A 24,211-nucleotide genomic window follows, 5' to 3' on the forward strand; every position below is an offset into this window, starting at 1 on the left:
GGACGATGGGAAACAGAAGCATAGGGGAAAATTTGTGCTTCCGTGGAAAACTGCATTGTCTGGAGTCTAGACTGGATGAGGTCCAGGTTAGCTGATTCTGATTCCAGGGAGATGCTTTACAACTCTGTAAGCTGTAGATAACCAATAACAATGCTGTTGACTAAAAAAATATACTCAACAACCTAAAAGTTGGGAGTTATGTTTTATTTGGTGGGAATTTTTCAGGCTTCAAGCCCAGGAGGCAGCATCTCAAGTAACCCTGAGAAAACTGCTCCAAGAAGGCAGGGGAGAGCTAGGATATACAGGAGTTTTGCAACAAAGGGCAAGTAGTAGGAACAAAAGGTTACTGTTAATAAAAGAAAACTAGATATTTCAAGTTAAGGAATTTAGCGCTTTTCTATGTATGGGAAGATGCAAGAGTCTGGGCTCACTGAAATCATTCCTTTGATATGCACCTCAGCTATCTGGGGCCAGTATCCTGTGTTTTCACAACCTGAGTTTCCTCGGGGCTCACTGTAGGAAGTGGCTGCAATCTGATGGCTGCTAGATGGCAGGTATTCTTTGTTTCCTTCCTGAGTTCCCTCAGGGCTCACCAGCTCACTGCTGGAGGACTGCAATCACTGATGACTATGACATCGTTGTTTACTGATATGAGAGGCAATATTCTACTTATCAATGCAAAATAATTCTTGTCTATGTACATGTAAATTCTGCCATGAAGTTTCAGCTGACCTGTCTCCCCCAGTTTTGCCTCCAATGGCATGTTTATTTCAAGATTCCTGAGCTTTGTTTTTGTTTTTTTCTTTTCAAGATCCCTGAGCTTTGGATTCTCCTTTGCACTGGTTGCAACACCTCACCATTCTCCTCATGAATGAATTAAACACAATCTTTAATGTGTTCATTTTTATATCTGCCGGAGAGTCCTGACTGTTACACTTGCTTCACAATTATCCTTTACTAAAAGGACAAAAGGACTGTGGGGAATATGGGCAGCTCCCAGCTCCTCGCCAGCTCCCTCCAGAAGAGTATTTCCGGACGGGGAAGTCGGTCAATGATACCAGATCTTCAGCTTATCAAGGAAAGCTGAAAATTTTTCAGCCTTTTTTTTGTAAATGTGTGAAAGCTCTTTATTTTTATTTTATTTTATTTATTTATTTTTTGCGGTACGCGGGCCTCTCACTGTTGTGGCCTCTCCCGTTGCGGAGCACAGGCTCCGGACGCGCAGGCTCAGCAGCCATGGCTCACAGGCCCAGCCGCTCCGCGGCATGTGGGATCTTCCCGGACCGGGGCACGAACCCGTGTCCCCTGCATCGGCTGGCGGACTCTCAACCACTGCGCCACCAAGGAAGCCCTGAGTTAACTTTTGGGTGTATCAACTGGAGGTGCCTGGGGAACGTCCAAGTGGAAATACCCCAAAAGCAGAAAGATATTTGACTAATAAGCCTATGACAAAGGGCAGTATAATTAGTAACCAAAGAAATACAAGTGTAAATGGCAATAAGCTATTTCCTGCCTATCATATTAGTAAATAATAATATAATAATAATAATTATTATTATACAGAATCTGCACAGATCAGTGATATGGTAATCCTCCATACTGCTGGCAGGGTGAGAGGCGGTGGTATATAAAATGAAATGAAGAGCACTTTGGGAATATGTACGAAAATAACACTGCAAGGGATTTACCTTAGGGAAATAATCTTGAATGTAGGCGAAGAATTAAATTTTGCTTCAAAGACGTTTATTGTTGCATTGTTCATAGTTGCAGAAAATTGGAAGTAACTACCAACCAGCAAGGCTTGGCTGAATGACTGTGATAAAATTCCATTCTACTCTTCGGAATAAGGTTTTTGAAGAGCACTAAATGGAAAAATACTCAACTATATCACTAAATTAAAAAAAAAAAGCAAGTTAAAACTTCACATGATCCCATTTTTATTGTTAAAAATGTTTTTAAAAGGGACTGGAAGGAGGTAATCAAAATGTCATCTCTGCTTCTCCCCAGGCGTTGGGATTACAGGCGTTTTAAGTATTTGTTTGATTTTGCTTCTCTTTATTTTATAAGCTTTCTGTAATGTTTGACTTATATAATAAACTAATAAATACAATAATAGCAACAAAATTAAATTGTAAAAAGCTGTCACAGCTATTTTAAAGATCATTGCCAGAACATGACAGTATTTAAACACTGATGCCAGCATGGACCAGGTAAACTGAAAACGGAAGGACAAGCCTGGAGTACGAGGACAGGGTTCATCATTCGGTTGAAACTGTAAACAATTTTTTGCTGGTATGTATATACATTCGTGTACTTTCTATGACAAAGCTCTAATCAAAAGTTGGTCCTCAGGTAAGCATCAAGTATTTATGCCCAAGAGTAAGTAAAAATTCTTTGAAAAAGGCAAGAAACACGTATGGTTGGAGATAAGCAGAAGCTTCTGGAAATATGGTTTTCTTCACAAGTATTCTAGGAAGACCGTCTTCAAACATTAGAATATTATTGGTTTCAATATTTTGGGGGGAGAACCGCCTAATACTTTCTTCAATAGATATCTCCCTTCTGTGGCAGCTTATATATGAAACAGATAAAAGCAAGATACTCCATGGGGGCAGGAAGCGGTGAGGGGGATAGAGGGTCTGGGGCTCTGCTAGCCTGTTGTCCACCTTCTAGCCTTACAATCAGCCGCGAATGCATCTGTATGGGGTCCCTAGTCTTCTCAGAGGTAGTTGGAAGAACCCGTCAGAGCAATAGGGTAAAAAAGCTATGCTCCCTGGAAAGGTAGAGCTAGCCCAAGGAACTAGGAGGGAAGTGTGCTGATTGCAAACTGCCCAGACTAGGGAAGAGTGGACCAGGAAGGCTTTATCTCCAGCTGTGGGCAGTGAGAGAAGGGACACAGGAGAGGAGAATTCAGTTCTTTCCCAGGACCCACTTCAGCCCTGAAGCACAGAGCTTTTCAAAGAGCTACTCTACAGTTTGAAAGCCCTGCTGTCACTTGCAGAATGAATCAGTTAGATTTAGAATCGAGCTGAGATACCAATCATAGGCACACATGCACACAATTAAAATATGTGTCTATTTTCTCCTACTTAGGCACATAAGGGGTGAGAAAATTTATAGGTTGTAGCTCCAGAGGGGTGGAGGGGAGCCTATTCCTAAAGAGCTAGATATATGACAAAATCCCTAATTAAGATTTTGCAAACATTTCCCTCCCTCCCCTTGCCCGTTCCCCCCACCAATAATAATCCCACTGTAGCAACATTAAAAATGGCTAAGAGAAATCACAGCAGTAGTTACAGCTGTCGCAGAAGCATCCCATAGCCCAGGCTGCCTCCCACCCATAGTGGAGATAGTGTTACCGAACCTGGCTTTGGGTCTCCTCGATCAACGTGCAGCAAAGCCAATCTACTGACACCAGGTTGTGGTGAAGGAAAGTACAGCGTTTATTGCAGGGCCGAGCAAGGAAAAGAGGCAACACACATGCTCAAAAGACCCAAACTCCCTGATGGTTTTCAGCAAAGGGTTTTTAAAGGCAACGTTTTGGGTGAGGGTTGCAGCTTGTCGTCTCTCTTCTGATTGGTTGTTGGTGGTGGTGTTTTGAGAATCTTAATCATTAAACTTCTGGTTCCAACTAGTCTGGGGTCTATGTGCTTGTGGTCAGCACGTGGTCACCATCTTCCACCTGGGTGACGGTCTCAGTTTTCGCAGAACAACTCAAAGATATGTGTCAGATGGTTACGCACATCCCTCGAGGGGAACTAGGACTCTGTTTTATCACTGAACTATTGCTTAAGCTCTCATTACTTTTCTTGCTTAACTGCTTTTCCTTTGTTCCTGCATTGCCTCACTTCCCTAATTAGTAACTGCTTGAATCTGCTCTTGGGAAGTCAGGGAAGGCCTAGGAGACCAAAGCCTTTTTCTACAAACAAGAAATGGGACATGGAGCGACTTTGGTACCGGGGAGGGCCCTGCAGGGTCCTGCTTGGTTCCAATAACAAAGTCCATTCCTCCCATCACACAGAAACACACACACAGGCACACCACCACCAGTGGCATCACCACCACACATGTGGAGTCCACCCATCACCTGTGGATGCTTCTCTCACCACTTCTTTTCTGCCTTGAAGATGTTGTGCACCATCCCAACTTTGGATGAAATGTGATACCCGTCTGGCTACTGCTAGACCGAAGTCTGAAGCTAAGACCTTCCAGAGAAGGAAGAAAAGAAAGAGAGCACCAGGGCATCCTTCCAAACATTTATTTAACAGCTTCTCTGGCTCTCTCACGTTTCTCCAGAGACTTCAGAAAAAGAAAAATTTCCTGGAGTTTCTAATTGCCTTTATTTTTATTATCAGGAGGCGTATGCTTTAATGGCATCATTAAAATCTTTTACTTTGTTAATTATACAATATCGTGAATATTCATATAAAAATCTTTTTATGGACAGAAGGTTTCATTTTTCTTGGGTGGTACCTAGAAGTGGAATAGCTAGATCTTATAATTAACTTTAGGAGCGAGTGTTCTGTAAATGCCAATTAGGTCATGTTGATTGTGTTATTCAGATCTGCCATATCATGATTACTGGGATAGGAAGAAAGATGCATAGAGGGGCCCTATGATCTCCACTCCCTGGTGTTACTCCCATGATTAAATTATGTTACGTGACAAAGAGGCTTTTATAGATGCAATTGTAGAAGACCAAAATATGGCACCCCAGAATATGCCTCCTTGTCCTAAGGATTATTTTGAACTGATTATTTTGAGAAACAGAAGACACAGGAGAAGCTCTGAAACTAAAGTAGAAGTTACCCTTTTACAAGAGTTTACATTTACAAAGGAAATCTCCGTTTGTAAGAGTTTCTCCTTCTCTGTACCTGGAAGACAAGGATGACTATAAATCACAAGAGACTCTTATCAATGGATAAGGTACCAGCTTAAGTCTGCATAACTAGTCTTACTTTTATTTACCTTACTTTTCCTGATCACTCCCATAACTGGCCTCCCCCACACCCTTCTTTCTCTGTTTTTAGCTGAAGACGACGATATTTAAGCCTGAATTCTAAGCGCATTCCTTGAGGATTACTCATTTCTCTGGTTATCTCTCCCAAGAGCTATACATGTGATAAACTTTAGTTTGTTTTTCTCTTCTTAATCTGTATTTTATGATAGTAACCCCAGAACTTAGAAGGCTAGGGGAAAGAGATTTTTCTTTCCCTACACGTTTAAAATGACTTATCAGTTGACCTCAAGATTAGGGAGGCTGGGCTTCCCTGGTGGCGCAGTGGTTGAGAGTCGGCCTGTCGATGCAAGGGACATGGGTTCGTGCCCCGGTCTGGGAAGATCCCACATGCCGTGGAGCAGCTGGGCTTGTGAGCCATGGCCGCTGAGCCTGCGTGTCCGGATCCTGTGCTCCCCAGCAGGAGAGGCCATAACAGTGAGAGGCCCGCATACCTCACAAAAAAAAAAAAAAAAAAAGATTAGCGAGGCTATCCCAGTGGACGTGCTCCATTTACATGAACTCTTTAAAATCAGACAGTTTTCCCTGGCTAGTAGCGGAAGAGGAAGTCAGAGAGATTTCAAGTGTGAGGAAGGGGTGCTGGCTTTGAAGATGGAGGGGCCCAGGTGGCAAGGGAAGCAGGTAGCTTCTAGTTGCTGAGAATGGCCTTGATTAACAGCCAGCAAAGAAACAGGGACCTCAGTCCTACAGCTTCAAGTAACTGAATTAGGCCAACAATCTGAACGACCCTAGAAGTGACTTTCCCCAGAGGCTACAGAGCCCAGAGTGGCTGACACCTTGATTTTGGCCTTGTGAGACACTTGGGAGAGAACCCATTTAAGACCACCGTGGCTTGTGACCTACAAAACTATGCTGTTTTAAGCCACCTCTTTGTGAAATTTGTTATGCAGCAAAAGAGAAAACTAACGCATGTACTAACTTTTTGTTCCAATTGTTTTATCACTTATTCTCTCCAGGATTGTAGATTTGCCTATTTATCTTTAGTTATGACAGTTTTTGCTTCATGTATTTTGACGCTCTAAGGTTCACATACATGTAAGATAGTTATGCCTTCCTGACTGATTGACCCTTTTGTTGTTATAAAATTTCTACTTCATCTCTGATAATACTCCTTGTTTGGAAGTCTTCCTTGTCTGGTATTAACATAACCGCACAAGGTCTCTTCCCTCCAAGAAGATATAACAATGCTTAATGTGTATACGCCTGACAACAGAGTGTCAAACCACATGAGGCAAAAACTGATAGAACTGCAAGGACAAATAGATTAATGCACTATTACACTTGCAGACTTTGGTGCCCCTCTGCATATACTGAACAGATCTACCAGGCAGACAATCAGTCAGTACATAGTTGAACTCAAAAACACCATCAATCAACTGGATATAATTGACATCTATAGGATACTTCATCTAACAACAGCAGAATACACATTCTTTTCAAGCTTGTGTAGGACATTCACCAGGTAGACCACATTCTGGGACATTAAACTCACCTTCACAAATTTAAAAGACTAGAAATCTTGCAATGCATACTCTTAGATCACAGTGGAATTAAAATAAAAGATAGCTGGAAAATCCCTAAATACATGGAGATTAAACAACATAGTTCCAAATAACACAAGGGTCAAAGAAGAAATCTCAAGAGAAATGCTTTTAAATGCTTTGAACTAAATTGAATTGAAAATAGAATTCATCAAAATTTATGAGCTACAGTGAAAGCAGTGCTGAGAGGGAAATGTATAGCATTAAATGCACATAATAGAAAAGAAGAGGAAGAGTCATGTGGTGACCGAGTTGGGGAAATGGTGGCTGTAGGGGTGAGCAGGCTTGGGGTGGAGGGGGCAGCACAGAGGAAGCATTTGTGACCTTCTACTGTGAGGTGAAACAAATAAAGAAGAGAGATTCAGTTCTAAAGTCCAAAAATGAGATTGAAAGATTGACCTGTCCTGGTTCCTCCTACTTCAACTTGAACCCTGATGTTCTTCAGATAGATCCTGAAGTGACAGATGAAGAAATAAGAAAGTAGTTTCAGCGGTTATTCATATTGGAGCAGCCTGACAAAAAAGAGGGTGATGCTGATGGAGCACAAAACCCTTTTGAAGCTGTGGACAATGTTTACAAGTTGCTACTGGACCAGGAACAAAAGACGAGGGCCCTGGATGTAATTCAGGCAGGGAAATAATACCTGGAACACACTGTGAAAGATTAAAAAGGGCAATTAAAGAAGGAAGGAAAACCTACAAATGTGGAGGAGGAGGATCTCAAGCTGTTCAAACAAGCAGTATACAGACAGACCATAAAACACATTGCTGAGCTGGAAATTAAAACGAAAGAGAGAGAAACGAAAGAGATGCATGAAAGGAAATGAATAAGGGAAGAAGAGATTGCAGCTCAAGACAATGATTTTTAAAAATCATTTCTTTCTCTTTTTTCTCACATTGGATAATTTCTATTGATATGTCTGGAAATTTATGACCTTTTTGTCTGAAGTCGCCAATTTGTTATTAAGTCTACCCAGTAAGTCTTTAATTTCAGATACTAGAAATTTCAATTCTAGAATTCCCATTTGGTTCTTTTTTAGTTTCTAGTTTTTCCTTGAGATTTCACCATCTCTACATTCATTATGTCCATCTCTTTCTTTAAACTCTTGGACATTTTTATAATAGCCATTTTAAAGTCCTAGTGTTTGAATGACTACATCTGAGTCATCTTCTGGTGGGTTTCTATTGACTTGTGTTTTAATGGGTCACATTTTTCTGCTTCTTCACATGTCCAGTAATTCATGATAATATCCTTGACATTGTGAATGAATCCTTGTAAAGCATCTGGTTTATATTGTTTTCCTTTAAAGAATGTTGAGTTTTGTTCCGACTGTTAATATACTGGAAGCTTATTTTGATGTTGTTGAGACTTGCTTTTGGGCTTTGTTAGAGTGGGTTTAGAGTGGCCCTTACCCTAGGGCATGGTTCTTACACGTAAGCAGTGGTCTTCCTATTGTCTTAGCAGGATACCCAGGGTGTTCACTAAGATGTCTCCATTGTGACTCAGCCAGAATTCCTGTATCTGCTAAGGCTGTGTGACCTCTAGCATCTTTGTTATGTCTTAACCCTGTAGCAGTTGTGCTAGGCTAGACCTTGTGGAGTTTCTCCCTGGGCTCATTAAGTCTATCCCATGTCTGGGAATCTGGAGGGAATCCTCGGAAATCATCCTCTTTCTAGGTAGCTCCTTTAATTTTGGTACCCTGCACTGAAATTTACAGATGCTTTAGCAGCTCCCAAATTTAGCTCTCTGACTCCTCAGCTCAGGAGACTATCATTCTCTGTCCGGGGCTGACCATCCTATACGCCATAGTTGCAAAATTGTCCCCAGATCAAGAGATGGGGTAAATGTAGGACTCAACTCATGCTTCCCTCTCTCAGGGATCACAGTCATTTGCTGCCTATTGCCTGAAAACAGGTGTCTCATATACTTTGTTCAGTTTTATAGTCTTGGCAGGAGGGAAACTCTGATTCCAATTACTCCATCATAGCTGGAAGCAGACGTTGATTCCAGAAAGCCAAAAAAAAAAAAAAAAAAAAAGAAATTACGGTGCTTTTCCATCTATTTTCAGCTGATTCTTCGGTAAATTTGACGTAAGGTAGAGATACCCCTTTCTGAACTCATCAAATTAACCTTCATTTGCCTGAAATTCCAGAATATCTTTTTTAAGTGCTTCTTCCAATTTTTTTTTCAAGTGGATAGTTTCACCTTGAATTATTTAGAGTCTCACTGGAATGCCTAAATGAAACAGAAACTGAGCTGTTGCTGGCAGGTGGCAGCTGGTAAGTAACGTAGTGCTTCAAATCATCATCCATCAGATAACATTTGAAGAACTGAATTTAAAGGCTTATGAAAGTGAATCGCATAGACAAGTGTGGGCTGCCTAAAAATTGCGTCTACTCTGGTTCTGATGGTAATGACCAGGACTTCCCTACCAGGTCACTGATGCAACTCACAATCAGGTGTGGTAAAAAAAAAACAACCCCAAACTCATGTTTTGGTCGTGATTCCAGTTCCCCTCTTCTTTTGCTGTTTTGTTCTGCAATCTGTATTGGTCTATTTTCCAGGCTAATTTTTTCCCCTTGGGCCAATTCTGCTCTTTTATAGATACTCAGGGCTGGTGAATAATTGCAAAGAATTCTGTTGCTCTGCCATTTCTCCAAGTTAAATGTTTATCAATTTTATTGACTACACCATTGTCTCTTCCTAATTATGTACAAATGTATTAGGTTTTATGATGCTAATTCTGCAGCACGATTCTCTTTCCTCTGTTGCTATGGTGAAAAAGGTTTGTCTAAGCCTCTTGATTATTGGTGGGAAAGACCACCTTTAAAGTGGGTTTCTTACTCAGCAATTTTGCTTACCTTATGGTTTTTTTGGGGGGTCTTACTATGTGATATTCTCACTCCTGGCTGAGCAGCTGAAGTGAAAAACTATTGTCATGGAACCCTTGTTTCTGCATCATATATAGACTTTAGCATAATGGTAAATATATAGGCAACCAGTCCAGGAGGTCAGGAAGGGCGTTAGGAAATAGATATCTGTGCAAAAGAAAAACTCTGCAGATTATCCGTAATAACCCCCAAAACTACGGCGTAAAAAATGTGATTAAAACACTGAAACAGATACAACCTGATCCAGAGCAGACATCACTTAGCCTTCTGACTCTCAGTTTCCTTATCTGTGAAATGGGGTAATAATCCTTGCACCAAAGGATGGTTATGATGGTGCCTAACGCTGGCTGGCCCATAGAAGGGGCTTACAAAATATTTATTTCCTTCTTCCCTCCAACACATGCTCACAATCCACAAATCAGCTTTTTCTTAGCCACTGTTATCAACCCTATTCCTTGTCAGGTGAATGAATCCTCTGAAATTACACAGGTATTTGTAACCGATTAAGAAACGGTACAGTTTAATCTCTTGAGAACACATTAGACGTTAAGAATGGCCACTGAGCTTGAAAGAATTTAAAGTTCATCTCTCAGGCTCCTCTGCTTTAAATATTGATGATCCCCAGGCTTTAGCTGAAGGCTTCTATCTGCACGTAACCTGAGTGATTTTATCCAGCTCTTATGAAGTCAACCACCATGTACACGGTGATGACTCCCAAATTCACATGTCTCCAATCCAGATTGTTCAGACTCAATGTGGCCAAACTTAAATGTACCCATTTCTTTTTCTCCTCTCATGTGAATGGTGTTATCGTTCAAGCAATAATTATAACCACAAGAACAGCTATAACCACCGAGGCGGTAGCAATAGCGGCTCACATTTACTGAGCACTGCTTCCATTCTGAGCATTTTATGTACATTATTGCATTTGACCCTCATAACAATAACTATTGTAAGATAATAGAAATATACATTGGTCTCTGTTCCCAGTTCCTGGCACAGAGCTCGTGAAGCCATTGTAAATTCGTAAGTGGTAAGAACACTAGGAACATCTTTTGTTCTATGGAGATGACTCTGGGTGAGCTCCCGTATGGGGGCTGGTCACCAGAAAGACCAAGTCATGCTTGTAAGGTCGGATCTTAACAAACGGCACCACGAAACAGAGGAAAGCTTCAAGTGAGCTTTATTAGGGAGCGCTCCTGGGCGAGGTTCACTGGTCCGAGAGAAAGGGGGCCAGAGAAGTCGCGCCGGGGTGAGGGTTGGGCAAGATTTTATAGGGGAAGAAGGGAAAGGGGTGTGGTGAATCTGGGAGGGCGCAGGGTATTCCTTGTTTGGTGGTCTTTTCGGGTATCCTGGGGGACCGTTAGTCCCGCCCCTCGAAAGGCGGGAAGGCTGGGCTGGTTTCACAGTCCCCAGGTCAGTTCCTGGAACTGGGTGGTCTGGAATGTCGCCAGGGCAGTTTCTGGAACTGGGTGGTCCAGAGAATTTCGTTCTGATGCAACCTGTGGATCTGATTGTGTTCCCCTGCCTCGGGCCAGTTGGCCTTACAATGCTTAGAAGCTTGGAATTTTCAGCCTCACCGTCCATCTTCCAGAAAGGAGAGAGGGTTGAACAATCGAATTAATATTTCATCATGCTGGTATGAGGAAGCCTCCATAAAAATCTCAGTAGTATGGGATTCAGGGAGCTTCCAGGCTGGTGAGCACATCCACACTGGGAGGGTGATGTACCCCAGCTCTGTGGGGACAGAAGCTCCTGTGGTCAGGACCCCCCCAGATCTTCTCTATTTATGCCTTCGTCTGACTGTTGAACTGTATCCTTCATTCTGTTCTTTGCGGTTGGCATCTGAAGTGCGGAGCAGTCTTGTCGGACTGGGCCCTCGCCATGTGGAATCTGATTATCACCAGGTAGATACTGTCAGAATTGAATGAAATTGTAGGACACCCAGCTCGTATCACAGAGAATTGCTTGGTGTGGGAAAAACTCCCACACCTTTGGTGACCAGAAGAGTCAAAAATGAAGTGTTCTGTGTGATAATAATGTAATGCAGGAGACACACAGTAGGGAGCCCCAGAAACCCACACATACACTTCAGGTCACTGAAGTTTTCATTGTGAATCGTGCTGTAAGTAGAGAGAAAGAGACACACAAGAAGTTTTCTTCTTTACAAGTGCCAAGACAATTTAATGGCGGAAAGAATGGTGTTGGGACAACTGGGCATCTACATGCAAAAAGATGAAGTGGGTGCTTAAATCACATCAGACGTAAATATTAACTCAAAATGGTCATAGATGTGAGAGATAAAATTATAAAACTCTGAGAAGAAAACATGAGTAAATCTTGAAGATCAGGTGTTGTTAGGCAATGATTTTGAGATATGACACCAAAAGTCTAAGTGAGAAAAGAGATGATTGAAAATTTTCAAAACTGAAAATTTTTTCTTCCTGCAGATAATATCAAGAAAGTGAAAAGACAGATCTCTGAGTGGGATAAAACATTTGCAAACCATATATCCGATAAGGTACTTGGATCTAGAATACATAAGTAACTCTTACAACTTAATAATAAAAAGACAAATAACCAAATTAAAAATGAATAAAGTCCTTAGATATTGCTCCAGAGAAGATATACCAATAGCCAACAAGCACAGGGAAAGATGGTCACAACATTAGTTATTAGGGAAATGGAAATTAAAACCATGGTGCGATAATACTTCACACCTACTGGGAAGGCTATCATCACAACAGGGTAATGACAAATATTGTCCAGGATGTGGAGAAATTGAAACCAACATGTATTACTGGTGGTAATGTAAAGTGGTGTAGCCACTTTGGAAAACAGTGCAGCGGTTCATCAAACTGTTAAATATAGGGTTACCACATGACTTAGCGATTTCACTCTTAGGTGTGTATGTTAGTAAAATGAAAACATATGCCAACACAACAGCTTGTTCAAGAATTTTCATAGTGGCATTAATAACAGCCCCAAAGTAGAAACATCCTAAATGTCCAACAATGGATGAATGGTTAAACATGTGGCAAAAACCCATGCGATGGAATAGTATTTGACAATAGAAAGAAATGAAGTACTTAAAATATGCTACATTGATGAACTTTGAAAACATTAAGCTAGGTGAACACAAAAGACCACATATCGTGTGTTTCCATTTAAATGAAAAGTCCAGAATAGGCAGTTCTATAGAGATAGAAAGTAGATTAACGGTGGCCTGTGGCTGAGGGGGGATGGGGCTGGGGAGAAATAGAGTGGCTGCTGATAGGTATGGGCTTTCTTTTTAGTGTGATGAAAATGTTCTAAAATTAGATAGTGATGATGGTTGCTCAGCTCTGTGAATATTAAAAACAATGAATTGTACATTTTTTTAAATTTTATTTTTTCCCTCTGGAGAGTTTAAAAAATTTTTTTTACTGGGGTATAGTTGATTTACGATGTTGTGTTAGTTTCAGGTGTCCAGCACAGTGAATCAGTTATACATATGCATAGATCCACTCTTTTTTAGGTTCTTTTCCCATATAGATCTTTACAGAGTACTGAGTAGAGCTCCCTGTGCTGCACAGCAGGTCCTCATTAGTTATCTATTTTATATATAGTAGTGTGTGTGTGTCAATCCCAGTCTTCCTATTTATCCCTCCCCCATACGCTTTTAAATGGGTGAATTTTATTGTATGTGAAATATATCTTGATGAGGATGTTAAAAAAAAGAAGAGGTCAGTGCCTAGCATACGGTAAAGCATTTAATAAATATAAACTCTGACACTTAAAAAATGTGTTAAGCACACATCTCTGGACAGTTGGCCACCTCGCTTTAGTGGTGAAGGAGAGCATTGTGTCAAAAATGACGGAAGGTCTGAGAACGTGGAGAAAGGGTGGTGGCAGTGGCAGATATAGAGGGCGGGGAGTAGACATTGGGAGTACAATTAGCCTCTAGCACAAAAAACGTAAATGCAGAAATCATTATTTTATGCACGGTACTTAGCAAAGTCCTGAGGATGACCCAAGTTCCTTGTGGCTGGGTTTTCCTACCCACCAGAGCATCCTGTGAATTTGCCTGGAACCTCAATTCTCCAACTTAGGACCCAAAGCCCTTCTTACCATTTCTGAGTTCATCACGCTTTTCTCTGCTCTCCCTTCTGCATCTCATTTCATCTTCCGCAAGAAATCCTATTTCTTTCAATATTTTGTGATTCAGAAAAACAGATTTCGCTGGGAATAGTGGGAGTGTCAGGGAAGGGTCATTCTTTTCCTTTTCTTGATAAAACGGTTTACCCATATCCAGTTTCCTTTGTTTGTGTGTGTGGCCGTTGGCCTTTTCAAACCTCTAAGCACTTGTTAGGACATATTTCTCCTAACAGTAGCAGACCTTGGAGAACATCAGAGCTGCACGGGGTGTTTTATTCTGACATCTAGAGGCCACGCAGTGATGGTGCGCATGAATGCGTATAATTAGAGATGGAGTGTCAGTCTGATGCCCTCAGGACTGGTCCAGCACCCTGTGTATTCCTGGCACTGTACCAGAACTTGACACTGTCTGAGATCAGAATCAGGCTCTGTCATTTCTTAGCTGGTAAACGTGGGCACATCGCTTTAATGGGGGTAATCATAATACTTACATGGTGAGGGTTAAATTCCTGAAACATCAGGATAGTTTGTGATACAAAGTAAGCCATTGTAACTATAAGCAGAAACTTCATGTCTCTGTGTGTTTGAGAGCGAGAGAGAGAGAGACAGACAGACAGACAGAGAGAATGAGGAGGGGGCAATTGGCAAGTGGGAATAAATTGAGAGAGAAAAATCTGAAACCTATTGTTTCAGGATAAGAGTTAAAATTGCTTCATCAATGACAATTCTGACTTTTATCTTTTCGCTTGAACTTAAGGTTTCTTGTGCCCACTGTTCATTTTTCTCCCTTAAACGCCTGTGGATTGGAAAACTCTTTTAGGAAAACGGAAGGAAAGTTGTATTGGGATGTTTTTTTTTTTTTTTTTTTTTTGCCATACACGGGCCTCTCACTGTTGTGGCCTCTCCCGTTGCGGAGCACAGGCTCCGGACACGCAGGCTCAGCGGCCATGGCTCACGGGCCCAGCTGCTCCGCGGCATGTGGGATCTTCCCAGACCGGGGCACGAACCCTTGTCCCCTGAATCGGCAGGCGGACTCTCAACCACTGCGCCACCACGGAAACCCTGTATTGGGATTTTTAAATGTTTAGCTACAGAAAATAAAGTCTGAAAACAAGCTAGATGGAACCTCTAGATGATGCTGGGAACCAAAGAGGTGAAATGGAGGAGAAGGACGAAGAAAAGATGTGCTTCGAGTTTATCATCTTAGAAGATGGTGCCATTTAGTCCTCCTGGCAGCCCTTTTGTGGCTGAGCCCCTTGAGGCTCAGGGAGGGGGCAGGCTTCCCCCCCTCGCTGCCAGGGGTGCAGTGATGGATTGGATACAGGCATTTGGATTTCAAAGCCTGGCTGTTTTTCACTTTGCTATTCTGGATCGTAGAGATGGTGAGGGAGGGGAAGCTGTGGGTTCAGAAGTAGAGGAAGGGGTGAAAAAAATTTGAAAGTCAGATAAGGGGACTGACCATCCCCCCCCACCAACCCTGGGTGTTAACTGAACCAGCAGGACCTGAGTCGCTCTGGGGGTCCCACAGACATGAGTGTGGTAGCTTGCTAACCACTGCTGGATGGGCTAATAGCTCCCAGAAAATGCAAGTCACTTGGACAGCCATGAACAGAACACACAGGAGCCATTGTATCGATCTAATATCACTAGACAGTTCAATCATCTACTGGCATAAAGAATACATTTTAAGCCATATATTAGAATGTGTGGGCTGCCAAGCACGTTTGTATCCATTAGGATGACAAACATTTATAATTAGATGATAAGCCATGGTATCTCTTGGTCAAGAATTACCTGAATTAGTTACCAATTGCTGTGTAATAAAATCATCACACACTTAGTGGCTCAAAGCAATATCCATCTATCATCTCACAGTTCCTGTGGGTCGGGAGCCCATGCCTGGCTCAGCTGGGTCTTCTGTAAGGCTGCAGTCAGGGTGTTGGCCAGGGCTGGGTTCTCATCTGGGGTTGGCCGGGGATAGGTCTGCTCCAAGCTCGTGTGGTTGCTAACAGCACTCAGTTCCGTCAAGTCTTCCAGACTGAGGAAGCACTCAGCTTTTTCTGGCTCTCAGTTGGGAGCCGCCCTCAGTGTCTTGCCATGTGACCTCTCCCTTTTGTGGCTTGATTCTTCAAAGCCAGCAAGACGGTGCATCTCCCAGCAAGATGGACACTACCTGCTTATGTAACGTAATGACACACATGTAGTCGTGCACGTGCTGTCCTCTTTGTCATAGCCTGTTGGTTAGAAGGAGGTTTCAAGCCCACCCTCAGGGGAGGGGATTAGGGAGACATGTGAATGCCAGGAGTCAGGCCTCATGGGGGCCTCTGAGAGTCTGTCCACCACATTGCCTTACATCCAGCACCAGGCCAGAGAGCAGTCATGGGAAGCTAAGTCCAGCGAGACTGGCCCAGGCCATGGCGTACCTCAGGACTTCTGCATTTTCCCTGGGGATAAAGGAGCAGGGGCCCTCCTCTGGTCCCTTCAGGAGGACTTCCTGAAGGAGGTAGGATTTCTGGCGCTGTCTGAGCGACAGGAGAGAAGCAGTTTTGTAGACGTCTAAGGAAGATGGTTTTATATGAATAGTTTAGGGGTGTGTTGAGATGGAGGTAGGAGGACTGAATGTACACTCTTTAAAAAGTGGTTCCAGGGCTTCCCTGGGGGCGCAGTGGTTGAGAGTCCGCCTGCCGATGCAGGGGACGCGGGTTCGTGCCCTGGTCCGGGAGGATCCCACATGCCGCGGAGCGGCTGGGCCCGTGAGCCATGGCCGCTGAGCCTGCGCGTCCGGTGCCTGTGCTCCGCAACGGGAGAGGTCACAGCAGTGAGAGGCCCGCATACCGCAAAAAAAAAAAAAAAAGTGGTTCCAGAGTGTGGTCTCTGAGTCAACAGGCTGTGCACTTTCCGGCCATGGGTCCAGCCTGCCCAGGCGAGTTTGCTTTTTTCTTCTCTTGCAGGTGTGGCAATGCAGTGGGAGAATCAAGGTCTTGCCCTGCTCCTGGGTTGCCCACCTGGAGAGACACCACAAGCCCTACTCCTTGGACCTGAGTATTCCCTTGAAGCATAATGCCCTGAGAGTGGCTGAAAGCTGGATGGATGAGTACAAAGACATGGTCTACATGGCCTGGAGCACACCTCTCCAGGTTCGTCCTGGACTTGAACAGAAGCAGAGATGGATGAAGAAGGAAGAGGTGGTGGTCACGGTGGGAGATGGGAAGGGATCAAGCAGAAGTGCCATCCCAGCCCTAAAGAATTTAAGTCAAGTCCCGATAGGGTGAGGATAATGACGTTAGCATTTATGTCCCAGGACTAAGTTCCAGGCACTCATGACTCGTCACAACGTACCTCTGGTGTAAGGCTTATTTTTATTATTTTAAGTTTTCAGATGAAGAAACTGAAGCACAGAGTGGAAAAGAAGTTGCTTAAGGTAATAATGTCGTAAGAGCAGAGATAGGATTCAAACCAAGGAAACTTCTAGAATCCACGTCCTTCATCCGTCATCTATACTGGGGGACTCCTTGTGGGGCAGGGTTGGGCATGGATCCACTGTCTAACGAGGACATAAACATGGCGGTTGGGGTGTGGGATGGTGGGAGCAGGCACCGGAATCCTGTTGGATGCACGTGAACGAAGATGACTTTCTTGGCTAAGGCCACATCATTTGCCCTAGTCCCCGAGGTCAGCATGACATGAAGTCTCTGTTCCCGAGCTGTGGCTCTGGGCTGAAGCATTCTTCCACTTTGATTGGCCACAGATAACCACTTCTAGAAAATCTCCTTTAACCTCCAAATCTTGCTGCCAGAATATTCCTTTTGGAAGCCGTTCCTGGACGTCATGAGGAATATTTTATGCCTGGTTGATGTGAATATTATCTCAAACAGGAGCCGTCTTGCTAATGATGAGAAGTAAACCCCGCTACGCAGGCCTTGCAAGTGCCTTTGCAACTAGCAGATATTCCTAGGGGTCAAGCTTCTTCCACTTTCCCTGGAAAACTATAAATGATTAAGGATATCTTACAGGGAATTAGGGAGACACTCAGTTCCCTCATGCATTATCCGTACCCTTTGGTGGAGTCAAGGGTGTTGCAAGGTACAGACATGTTCCATGTTTTATTTGCAGAGCTCTGGAATCGATTTTGGAGACGGTTCTTCCAGAATGGCACTCCAGAAGAAACTGAAATGCAAAACTTTTGACTGGTATCTGAAAAATGTTTATCCAGTCCTGAAGCCAATCCACAGCACTGCGGGCTACGCAAGAGTAGGTTTCATGAAATTGCATTTCAGACTTTAAATGTTTGGATATAAAAGACCATGAGACCTGAATCATCTCATGAATGCCTGGATAAGGTTTCCAAAACCCATCCTCCCCGATTCCCTGCCTACCCCCAACTCCTTCCTCAACTTCTTATGCTTGAACCCTCTAGTTTCCCTTCCTCTCTTGCTCCCCGGTCCCCATCTATTCCTTCTCTCCGCCTCCGGTTCCTTACTTTGCAAACCACAGCCCTTGATCTGACCCTCACAGTTTCTCAGCCAGTCAGGGCCTGTGGCCTTACCCACCTGACTGCAAGTGTAGGAGCCCCTTCTTTATATATGGTCTGATGCTCTGAGGGGGTGTGTGTTCCCAGGAAGTGGGCATCACAGCAGAGCCTCACTTCAGCTTAGAAAGTAGCTGTCGGGATCCCAAATTCCCAATCCCTTTGGCATCCTTAGAGTACCGGGCAAAATGCAGGGCCTGGGGAGGCTTGGGGACCCTCCTTCTCTGCCTCCTTCCAACAGTGTTGCCTTGTGTTTTGCTCCTTCAGATGAAAAACCCATTGGATGAAAGTGTCTGCCTGGACCAGGGAGCTATTCCAGGCAACAGCCGATCATGTATTACCTCCCTCAGTACAGTTCCCAGGTATCTTCCCTGCCCCGGCAAGGTGAGTCTGTTGTGGCTCACCCCCTGGTAGCCTTTGCCAGATTTGGACTTGGTGTTAGATGATGGGGAAGCAGGTGCTGAGCATCCCTGGTAATGGGTAAGGATGAAGCCTGAACCCGTGCTTGTAACTAAGCACTTCCAATTTCATGTGAGCAGTCATTGCATTTCAGGTACAGGGCGGATAGGAAGAAAGGCCGTGCTCTGGCACGTTCATTCTCCGTGGTCATATCTTCATCGAAAAAAAACCTCCAATCTCTTCCTTTTCCCCTCCTCCCACAGCCCCTTCTATCCACCCTCTGCCCCTTGTCTGCCCTGGAAGGTGGACAGGTGATGCTACCTGTGGTTCCTTCCATAGAGAAGGAAACAGAGGGCTAGAGAAGAGAGAGGCTGAATGGAAGTCCCTCCATGGGGTAAGAGAGGTCTGGCACCACGTGGAGGGTGCACCCAGGGGACTTTTTCCGCCTATCACGTGACTTTGCATGTGGCCCTCACAGGGACTTTTTGAGGTCTGCAGGACAGATTGAATTTCCATTTGAGAAAAGAAAAAAATGGAGATACAGAAACAACCTATTTGTCCAAGCTCACTGAGCAAGGCGGTGAGAGGCTGAGAATTTGAAAGGTTTCCTGACAGCAAGCTCTTAGCTGGGACTTATAATGACAGCTTCTGAAGTTCAGTTGTGTTGTTTTTGTTTTTGTTTTCAAAGATAAGCTCCCTTATCTATGCAGGAATTGATTCTATTGGAGCCTTTGTATGGAAGGAAGAAGGCTAGTGTCCCTCCCTCATGCCTGGTCTTTCTAGAATCAGCTGGGGATGAGGGGTGGTCAGAGAAGGGTGCAGAGGTGACTCTTTTTCACCCACGGAAGTTCAGTGGTCCCCCCGTGGTGACTGGGTGTCTAGGGAACCAAGAGCAGTCTTTATGCCCTCTGTAATGTCAAGGGCACCCCCACTGAGTCTCCATGGCAAATCCCCTTGTCCTCTTGCAGAATGTCTACTACCACCTAACTGAGGAAGTCTATGTGGGACCACTGATTGCTGAGACAGACATTGGCGACTGCTGTCTGACACACCCTGGCAAAGGGGAGAAACCTACTTTAGAGCCATGTTCCAAGGCAGTCAAAGATAGACTGCACATACACTGGGATTTTAAACTGGTGAGTCAAGTGTTGTTGTTTTTTAAAGATGGATATATTAAAATATAGTCTGAGAGGTTCAGATTTGATCTAGTAGTGTTTTAGAAAGATTAATTTTGTAGCAGTGTATAGGGAAAAGACTAGAAAATTTTCTAGTCTGGGCGTGAAATACTGAGTCTGTTGACTAAGGCGGGGTGGCCAAGGGGAAAAGATATTGGAATGTGTTGTAACTTAACGGTTAAGAGTTTGCCTTCATATCCTAGTTCAGTCACTTTTAGCTATTTTCTTATCCTCTCTGAGACTCAGTTTTTTCATCTCTAAAGTGGAGATGACAGTTTCTACTTGACGAGCCTGTGGAGATGATTAAATGGGATAATATATGTAAAGTATTTAGCATGGTGCCCGGCACATAGAAAACGTTCAATACTATTAGCTGTTGTGATTAGCCTTATTATTAATGATAATCAGAGAGTCCGGAACACTGGGATGAATTCGACAGGCACTGATGTAAAAGCCCTGATTTAACATCGTCATCACTTGATTAAGAACAGGGTGGAGGGAATCCAGCAGAAGTCACATGACTGTGGCACGAGGGACATGGCTGACCACGTCTACATGTGAATTAACTGTGTGTTGGAGATGCATTCCTAAACCACTTTGGCAGGATTGGGATGTCCTGAGGGAGAGAGACGGGTAATGCTTTGTTTGTGAATGTATCTCTGAGCATCTTGGTGCTGTGTTAGCTTAGGTTCACATTGTAAGAGACATGGACAGTCTAACAGTAATTGCTCACTTAAAGCTAATAACCCCTTGAGGAATGCTATGGACTGTCTCCAGGAAAACATATATAGGCACCTATGTGAACAGTTGTGCTAATGTTTTGCTGACGTTTTTTTTTTTGTCTACGTTCATTAGAGATAATGGTCTGCAGTTTTTTTGTTTTTGTTTTGATACTGTCTTCGTTTTAAGTATCAGGTTCATACTGGTCTCGTAAAGTGCGTTGGGAAGTGTTCCTTCTTTCTGTTGATAAAATTAGTCATGTTGACAAATATTACAGAAGAGACCAATTTCTGGAAGAGATTGTCTTTAATTGGTGTTAGTCCGTCTTTAAATTTTTACCAGAATTCTTTAGGGAAACCATATGGACCTGGATTTTTTTTTTCAGAACCTTTTAAATTATGAGTTGAATTGAAAAAAAAATGATATAGGGCTATTCAGATTATTTCGTCTTGATTGAGTTTGGTGGTTTATGGTTTCTGAGGAACTGTTCCACTTCTTCAAATTTATGAGTATAAAGTTATTTGTAGTATTTGATTCATTTACTTATTTTTATTTAGATATAATGGACATATAACATTGTATTAATTTCAGGTGCACGGCATAATAACATGACTTATATGTATATTGCGAAATAAGCACCACAGTAAGTCTCGTTGATGTTCATCATCACACAGTTACAATTTTTTTTCTTGTGATGAGAACTTTAAAGGGGTTTTTCAATTTAATAAATTCCCTTAAACATTACAGACTGTATTTATAAATTTAATACATTAAATTTTCTTTTCTAAGAACTTCAATTATCTTGACTTTAAACTGAATGATTTCTTAAGTTCTATTAAATGTTTCAAAAGTGTTTGCGATCCAGTAAAATTTCAACATACAATCACAGATTTATTTAATTACACATTTTAAAATTGGTATCAAAAGGTTAATCTGTAAGACAGTTTTTCTTAAACATTGTAAGTACTTAAAAATAGTAAATGTACACAGAGTCTTTAGCAATTATTATGTGTTTGATTCCTTTCACATCTCAACTTTATCCTAAATCTCCAGATAGTACTTATGCTAAAGAAACAATGATGACATCCCAAACATTTTGAAGGTTTGTCTTTCCAAGAGAATTTTGGAAGATCACTTACTTTCTTAGCGGGTTGAAGTTGCTGATAGAATAGACATCTCGGCTGGTGTGAGATCTGGAGCTGCGGGACATGCAGGGAAATTCAGCCCACCACTCTGATGTCCAGGCTGGGTCCCTTTGTATGGTCACTATGTCAAGAATTCCAAAAGTTAAAGAGGGAGACACTCCTGTCGCTCACGGTGCATTACCTGATTTCAAGTCAGGTTTAAGTCCCTTCATTCCATCCAATCTCTTCATACCCATCTTATCTCTTAGGACCACAGCTCTTTCAGATGTGAAAATGATGTTTGTTGGAATCTTGGGTCCCTTTTGTGCTCTGCTTTCTTTGTAGACACAAATCGTACATTCATTCTACTAAAAAGTTACCAAAGATGTTTCCCAGAACTGAGAGGGAGGGAAGGCTCGATAATTCCTTTGTTGTCTTCCAATTCCATGATTAATGTTTTGAGTCAACCAAAAGAGGTTCTGACCTCTGAAAACCACAGGAGAGATGGTGCCAGTGACTGAGAAGGGACTTGTTTGGAGAGAGAAGGCCAGTTTGAGGTATCTGGACTTTCACATGAGGAGCACGGAGGGGAGAGGAGAGACAAAGCTGATATAATGGAGAATTTGAGTGACAGTCATTGTTCAGAAGTCTTCTGGATAGCGTGACAGCAGAGGATCTCTGGGAGAGGTCGTGAGAAGGAGGAAGCCACTCGTAGTTGGGTTTGAGAAGTGGCCAGGAAGAGATCCCTGAGGGACGGCCCTCACGCGTGCTGGAGGGCACAGCTCCAGAAAGATCTGACACTAGCCAGAACCCCCAAATTGATTAGGCCCCCTTTTAAGGCGCTAATTCTCTCTCTCTCTTTTTTCTTTTTTTAAATACATTTATTTATTTATTTATTTTGGCTGTGTTGGGTCTTCATTTCTGTGCGAGGGCTTTCTCTAGTTGCGGCGAGCAGGCGCCACTCTTCATTGCGGTGCGTGGGCCTCTCACTGTCGCGGCTTCTCTTGTTGCGGAGCGCAGGCTCCAGACGCGCAGGCTCAGTAGCTTCTCCGCGGCATGTGGGATCTTCACAGACCAGGGCTCGAACCCGTGTCCCCTGCATTGGCAGGCGGACTCTCAACCACTGCACCACCAGGGAAGCCCGCTAATTCTAAGACAATATTTTAATTTAAGGAATAATATAGAATGTAGATCAAGATTAATATAGAAAATATGTTAATAGTTATTGCAAAATATTAGGAAAGATTAAATGTCCAAAAGTAGGGGAGATTTTTGTTCATCCCTTGAACTGAATATTATATAGTCATTCAAATGATATTCTCAAAAAGTGTGTTTTCTAAAAAGTGAATGACACTGGAAAATGCACATGATGTTACGTTAAGTTCCAAAAACAGGGTATAGAAGCCAGATAGACAATGTTGTCTTAAGCTAAAAAAACAAGCACATATTCTTTTTGTACAAGTGAAAAAGAATCAAAAAATCGTTTAAAAAGTGGCAGGCCGTACCCCTTAAATAAAAACCAAACCAAAAATGTGTAAGACCCAGATGAACACATGTAAGAGAAACCAGAGGGGGAGAGTCTGAAGACATGTAAGGAATATTGCCAAAGTACATGTCACATGGAAGTGGAGAGAAAATAGAAAAAAAAAAAGACCACTGATTTTATCTGCAAGGTCACAATAAATTGTAATTGCCAATATTTACTGAGTACATATTATGTACCAGACATTGGATTAAGCATTACCTAATTTAGTCCTTACTCAAATCTTATGAGAAGTATTACCATTAGTACTTTACCTATGAAGTAACTAAAACACAGAGAAGTCGAATAATATTCCAAGGTCACATAGCATAGTAAATATCCAGGGTTCAAACACAGAATCTTATCCACTGTTTTTGCCTCACTGCTTGGGAAGTTTAATTCTGAAAGGGAGAAAAACACTGAATGCTGGTTGAAAAAGATGATAGAGTTAAGGAACATTTTTTCACCTCGAATATTCGGACATTTGGATATATTTAAAGTCATAGAAAAGGAATCTGCCAAGAGGGAGAAATAAGAGAAGGATGTTAGACAGGAAGGGTGTTTGTTTCTCTGGCATCGAGGATGGCTGGGCTCCAAGCACAGGGGCCGATAGTAGAGACAGAGGCAGGGCAGCTCCTTTGAGACCACCTCTGAGCAGTACCCCGAGATTGCTCATGGCATTTGGGAGGGGCTAGATTGGCTGGGAGCAAGGTCTTCTTGACAAAGGGAAAAATAAAGGCATTTAGTGAAAGTGAGGGACAAGGGCTGGGGCAGAAGGAAAAAGCATGCTAAGGAGGCTTGGAAGAGCAACCCTACGGAGTAAGCCAAGTTCTGAGGCCAGACTGCTCGAAGCACTTTTTAGGGGCCAGGCCTGCTCAGTTGGTGGACCCTCTCCAGGAGCGATCTGTGGTCTGGGAATGGGGCCCAGAGAAAGGAGCGGTGGGAGTGATGCGGGCAGTTCAAGAATAGGAGGGCATAATTCCAAAAGAGTCATGTACCACAATGTTCATTGCAGCTCTATTTACAATAGCCAGGACATGGAAGCAACCTAAGTGTCCATCGACAGATGAATGGATAAAGAAGATGTGGCACGTATATACAATGGAATATTACTCAGTCATAAAAAGAAACGAAACTGAGTTATTTGTAGTGAGGTG

At 42.9% G+C, this 24,211-nt stretch overlaps 1 pseudogene; it reads left to right on the plus strand.

Annotated features, from left to right (window-relative positions):
* The first annotated feature begins 3,939 nt into the window (after positions 1-3,939).
* LOC111176551 (dnaJ homolog subfamily C member 8 pseudogene) lies at positions 3,940-8,347 on the plus strand (annotated as a pseudogene).
* The last annotated feature ends 15,864 nt before the right edge of the window (positions 8,348-24,211 follow it).

The sequence above is a fragment of the Delphinapterus leucas genome, chromosome 11 (genome assembly GCF_059928025.1).
Source record: "Delphinapterus leucas isolate spDelLeu-1000000601 "Yukka" chromosome 11, BTC_Dleu_Yukka2, whole genome shotgun sequence".
Taxonomy (NCBI): domain Eukaryota; kingdom Metazoa; phylum Chordata; class Mammalia; order Artiodactyla; family Monodontidae; genus Delphinapterus; species Delphinapterus leucas.